Source organism: Helianthus annuus, chromosome 16, assembly GCF_002127325.2.
Source record: "Helianthus annuus cultivar XRQ/B chromosome 16, HanXRQr2.0-SUNRISE, whole genome shotgun sequence".
Lineage (NCBI taxonomy): Eukaryota > Viridiplantae > Streptophyta > Magnoliopsida > Asterales > Asteraceae > Helianthus > Helianthus annuus.
Genome location: NC_035448.2, coordinates 175,180,981 through 175,186,863, shown reverse-complemented (window position 1 = coordinate 175,186,863; position 5,883 = coordinate 175,180,981). Strand labels below are relative to the sequence as shown.

Here is a 5,883-nt window from a genome sequence, read left to right as displayed (position 1 = left end):
CCTAAAACAAAGAAAGGGCACGATACAATATGGGTAATCGTAGACCAACTTAGAAAAAGCGCTCACTTTCTACCCATCAAAGAAGCTTACTCTTCCGAGAAGATGGCAGAAATTTATATGAACACCGACACGGAGTGCCCGTGTCGATTGTCTCGGATCGGGACACTAGATTTACTTCTCGTTACTGGCAAAAGTTTCATGAGAGTGTGGGTACGAAATTGCACATATGTACCGCCTACCACCCTCAAACTGACGGCCAGTCAGAAAGAACCATTCAAACACTTGTTGATATGCTGAGGGCGTGTGCCTTAGATTTTGGGGGAAGTTGGGACGACCAATTGCCACTGGTCGAATTTTCTTATAATAACAGTTACCATAGTGGTATTCAAATGGCACCTTACGAACTACTATACGGGAGAAAATGTAGGACTCCCGTATGTTGGGGCGAAGTAGGACAAGGAGAGCTTGCACCAAGTGATTTAATAGCAGTAACGAATGAAAAGATTGAAATGGTTAGAACAAAGTTGAAAGCAGCCTAAGATCGGCAAAAAGCTTATGTAGACAAGAGAAGGCGTCCTATTGAATTCCAAGTCGGAGATTTTGTCTTGCTAAAAGTGCCCCCATGGAAGGGTATAATCCGTTTTCGCAAACGGGGTAAGTTAGGTCCCCCGTTACATCGGACCGTTTAAAATCTTAGCTCGGGTTGGAAGGGTTGTGTATCGATTAGAATTACCGCCTGCTCTAGAGGGGATTCACAATACCTTCCACGTGTCGCAATTGAGGAAATGTCTTGCGGATGGCACAGCATTAGTACCTCTCGATGACATTGAGTTGGATGAGGGGTTAAACTATGTTAAAAGACCCATAGCCATTAAAGACTTCAAAGTGAAGAATCTCCGCAACAAAGCTGTTAAACAGGTGTTGGTGCAATGGCGGCACCGGAAAGGTTCGGATCTTACGTGGGAAGCAGAAGACGAAATGAGGAAACACTATCCTTTTCTCTTCGGTATGTCAGTATTTAAATTGGTTATGTGCTCAGGTTTCGGGGACGAAACCTCTTTTAAGGGGGGTAGACTTGTAACACCCCAAAATACACTATCCATTTATGCTGTTTTAAGTATATAAAAATGTAAAAAAAAAAAAAATTAACCAAGTTAAAAGAATATGATATTAATTAATAAGAAAGAAAGTTAGTGTGAAAAATGTCAACACTTGAAACTTAGGGGCTGAACTTGTTAAATGTAATATTAGTTTCACTAAACTAGAGAAACCACAAAAATAAACACACTGATGTGTGTGGTAGTCGACCAGAAGCAAGACAAAGAGGGGGAAAACCCTAGTTTCAAGGATTCTCAAGATTAAGAAGAAATTGAGAGCCCAAATCAATGATAGAACCCGAATTGTCAACCATCTAAGCTCGAACATCAATAGGTAAGTCGAAAATCCTGTTTTAGTGAGTGATGAGAAATGGGTTTTTGACCCAATGTGAAATTAGGTGCAATTCTTGTGCAAATGTAAGTTAGGAACTCATAATAGACTGGGAATTATGCTTGATTTCGATTATTGAAAGGGTTAGGGTTTATACCCGTATGTTGTAGGACTTGCATGAACAAGATGATTTTTATAATATGCTTACAATTGCGAGTTGTTGCATGATCTTGTATGTGATAAAGAAATTAGACAAATTATCATAAGATGAAGGAAAGATAGGAATTCAACCAATTCTTGTTAAACTAGAAAGTTAATCAAGTAAAATCCATGCTATGAACACTTGTACATTATGATTGTAAATACAATGCCCACCAAGTGTTTGATAAAATGCTTAAGAGATGATTATATATGTGGTATGAGAAGAAAATGATGGAATGACTTGATTTAACTAAGTAAACGAATGTTGTAATGTAGGCGTGAAGGAAGAAAGCTCGAACACTAGTAAAGCGGGAGGTGTACAAGATCGAGGTATGATTCATTGCATACAAATCCTTGTTATATTCTCTTTTTATATAATCGATGTAGAACTATTCTTGTATAACAAATGTAACAAGTAGCAAGTACGCGACAAATCCCTTGTGGATTTGGGTATGCTAACGAAAGTTGTGTTAAGTTATATATGTTGACCGATTGAAATTAAGTCATGTCAAGTAAAGATAAACGCTATCCGTTTTAATGGGTAGCTTTGAATGCCATAATGAATGTGAAAGTTAGAATCCGTTATGCGGATTGAACGAAGAGTAATATGTATGCTTAACTCTCAACGAGAGTATTTATGCCAACCCAATTAAACGGGTCGAATATGTATGCTTAACTCTCAACGAGAGTGTTTATGCCAACCCAATTAAACGGGTCGAATATGTATGCTTAACTCTCAACAAGAGTGTTTATGCCAACCCAATTAAACGGGTCGAATGTGTATGCTTAACTCTCAATGAGAGTGTCTATGCCTAACCCAACTATTTGGGTAGTCGAATGCGTAAAAGTAAGAATGTTTTGTAAGGATAAAGCTTAAACGAAAGAATTATGATTTTTACTAGGGTGATAACTAACCTTTTAAAATGTTGATTGTTAATGTAGGTAAAACTCCACTATAGGCGATTTGGGAAAATGGAGCGAGCACATGATCAAGCCTTATTATACCAAGAGCTTCCGCTAGTTTTTATACATGCTTTGGGTCCATGTTTTGTTACTTTGTTTAATCTTGTTAGAAGTCTTACACTTGAAAACTTGTTGTTTTATTTGGGTAGTTTAAAGCTAGTAGGGTCGTAGGTGAATATTGTCAATTATGTCAAAACAGGGGGCATGTCCGTTTTACAGACGGGTCATGCCCAAATTTTGTAAAAAAAAAAAATATTATTAGGTGTACAAGTTGGTATTTCGATGTCCGAAAAAAAATTATCCTTTTGTAAGTAATCTAACAGTAACGAAAAGCGGACCTTACACGCATACTAAGGGTAATTCTGTCAATATAATAAGTGATGTTTGTGCCTTGTCTGTTTGCTGTCTGTTTACAGCAAACAGATAACAATTTGCAGACCTTGGCGAAACAGGCCTGTTTCGTCAAAGAGATGTCGACGAAACAGAGTTGTTGTTTTTGTTTGTGTTTCGTCAAGGTAGTCAACGAATCAAATGTGATTCGTTGACTGTTGGGCTTGTTACTGGGCTAACTTCTGTTTCGTCGGCCCATGTTCTGATTCGTCAAACACAACAGCCCATCTGCTATATATAGGCACAGATAGTTCACAGTTTACTTAAAGATGAGAGTTTACCCTTCAAGCTTGTAAGAACTGTGTTTGTATCAGTGACCATATCTCATCCGGTTAATAGTTAATCAAACGATTGTGTTTCTTTGGTTAACCTTGTGTTTATCTTGTTCTATGTTTGATTGGCTAAGTTAAGTGGATTCCGCACACTTAACTTTGTTTGATATAAACAAGGATTCGGTAGTGAAAATCGATCCTCCGATTTAGGGACCTACACCAAGGTTATTACTTTAGGAGTGGGCCCATCTGCCAGATTTTCTATGGCAGGAAGCACTTTGCATCCACAGCATGGAGGCGTTCTTATATTCATGGGAGGCTGCAATAAGAGTCTCGAGGCAGTTGATGACATGTTCTACCTACACGCAGGTTTTATTAACTTTGTGATTACGGGTCAAAGTCATGTTGGTTGCCCAAGTCATGTAATTCATTAAGTGTCAACATCGGCCATTGAAACCTGGATTGCTCTTTCAGACTGCTTCAGTTGGACATGCCTAAGTTTTCCTTTATAATATATCTTTCAGACTACTTCAGTTGGACATGCCTAAGCTTTCAAGGCACAGGTAAACTTATTGAGTTTTTTTAGATAATCAATGTTTTAAATATACTGTTATACTATATTACTACTATGATAATCTTGTCTTTTAAATAAGAGTAAAGTACATGGATGGTCCTTGTGGTTTATATGCGTATACGCTTACGGGTCTAACTTCTAAGAGCCGTGAATCATATGCTAATGCTGGCATCATTGCTGAACAGGTGATCATACCTTTGAAGTTTCCTTAAGTTTTTCCGGTTTAAGTTTGTGTATCTTGATAAAAATTAGTTAGTTACTTTATGGTCATCAAATGGAAGCCTCTGTAAGTTGTGAAGTTCAAATGGCATCCTGGTGCCATGAATGGCTACAAGTGATTCATTATTTATTCGTAAGTTTTATTTTTTGTACTACCTCGACTCACATTATAGATTTTGCTCGGTCTAGAAGATAATTTCGTACATGTTTTAATTAGTCGTAAAATTTTAAACGGTTGAAGTTTGTTTTTTTTTTTGTTTTTTTTTGTTTATTATAAAGGGCCTTAACGTTGTTTATTTTGCTATTCTTTGTTGATTCAGATGGATATATATTGTATGGGCATGCACATGATCTCCACAACGGATAATGCTCTCAGTTCAAGTGGTAATTTGTTCCTTCTTGAGCATATAGTTTACTAATTAGTTTCATAAATTGTGATTATGCTGGCCATTAATATTTCACTTTGCATTGGTTTTATTAGATCGAAAGGTTGAACGTGATTATCCAAGATATAGTGAAAGAAAAAGAAGAAGAAAAAGAAAAATAAAAAGAAAGGTTGAATGATATTATTGCGGGATTGGTGGTGGAAAAAGAGAAATATAAGGCGGAAAAAGAGGCTATGAATGAAAGAATGGCAAACATTGAAGCAATGCTAAAGGCTAGGTTTCAAAACGTATAATCATCGATTTAGGTTTCAAACGTTTAAACACTTTGTTTTGAATATGTATTTTGTTACGGTAACTTTGGTATTTGATGTTTCAAGTGAAATGTTTTATATAACTGTGAAAGTTTGATAATATGTAAATTTTAAAATTGACATTATATACACGTTAAAATAGAAAATGGCTGAAATTAATTAATAAAAAATAAATAAAAATTGCGACCGCTATTGGGGTCGCAATTTTTCAAAAGGCAAGTGGTCGCAAAACGGTCGCAGTTTGTAAAAGGCATGCGGTCGGAATACGGTCGCATCAAGACCGTCGCAACCGAAGTCCCACAAAACCAGGAACAGTCGCAATATTTATGACCATTATTAAAGTCGCAAAACCCAGGTCGCAAACGATAATAGCAATCGCAACTTAGTCGGAATAGAGCAATTGCGACCGGTGTTTTTCCAATCACAGTTCCGGTCGGAAAACGGTCGCAACAGGGCAATTGCGACTTGTTTGCGACCAAAATTGCGGTCGGAAAAACCTAGTTTTCTAGTAGTGGAATCTGTGTGTTCTATCTAAGAGTAGTATATAGTTATTCTCTAGTGATAATTTATTCTTTGTAAAATGTTAATATATTGCTTATGTAAATGCTCATCACTTTAGTTTATATTGTTTCTTTAAGATTAGTAGTTCATGCACTATAGCAAAACAAGGCATCATGTTCAAAATTGAGTCAAATTTTAATGCCATTAGTGTCGGTTGGAAGCGTCTATGACATATCAGCTTATTTTACATAATAATATTTACTGTGTTTTTATAAAACAGCAACCACACTTTCTGATGCATTCCTTTTTTGCCATACACTAATGTTACATATGTACGTAAGTTACATCAACTTATTATAACTTAGATTTATGAAGTAACATTTGATCCTGCGCATTGCCGATCCGCTAGTCTCAACGCGCTTGCTATATAATAGAAATAATATTTACTTAATTTTCTAAATGTCATTTTCCAACCAAAATTCAAATTCGGCTGTCTACATTCAAATAGGTGGTCCGGATTTGCTAAGTTCAAACAAAATATCCATATTTATTACCTTTTTTATAAGTGTAGCACAACTAGGGAAACAAGATCAGAATCATCAAGAAGTGTGGCACAATTAGGGTTCCAGGAGGAACAA

At 36.5% G+C, this 5,883-nt stretch overlaps 1 long non-coding RNA gene across 1 annotated transcript; it reads left to right on the top strand.

The window, feature by feature from the left end:
- The first annotated feature begins 1,367 nt into the window (after positions 1-1,367).
- LOC110918259 lies at positions 1,368-2,581 on the top strand. The gene is made up of 3 exons (XR_004883050.1): positions 1,368-1,431; positions 1,906-1,959; positions 2,572-2,581. It is a non-coding gene; the product is annotated as an uncharacterized LOC110918259 (long non-coding RNA).
- Positions 2,582-5,883: the final 3,302 nt, after the last annotated feature.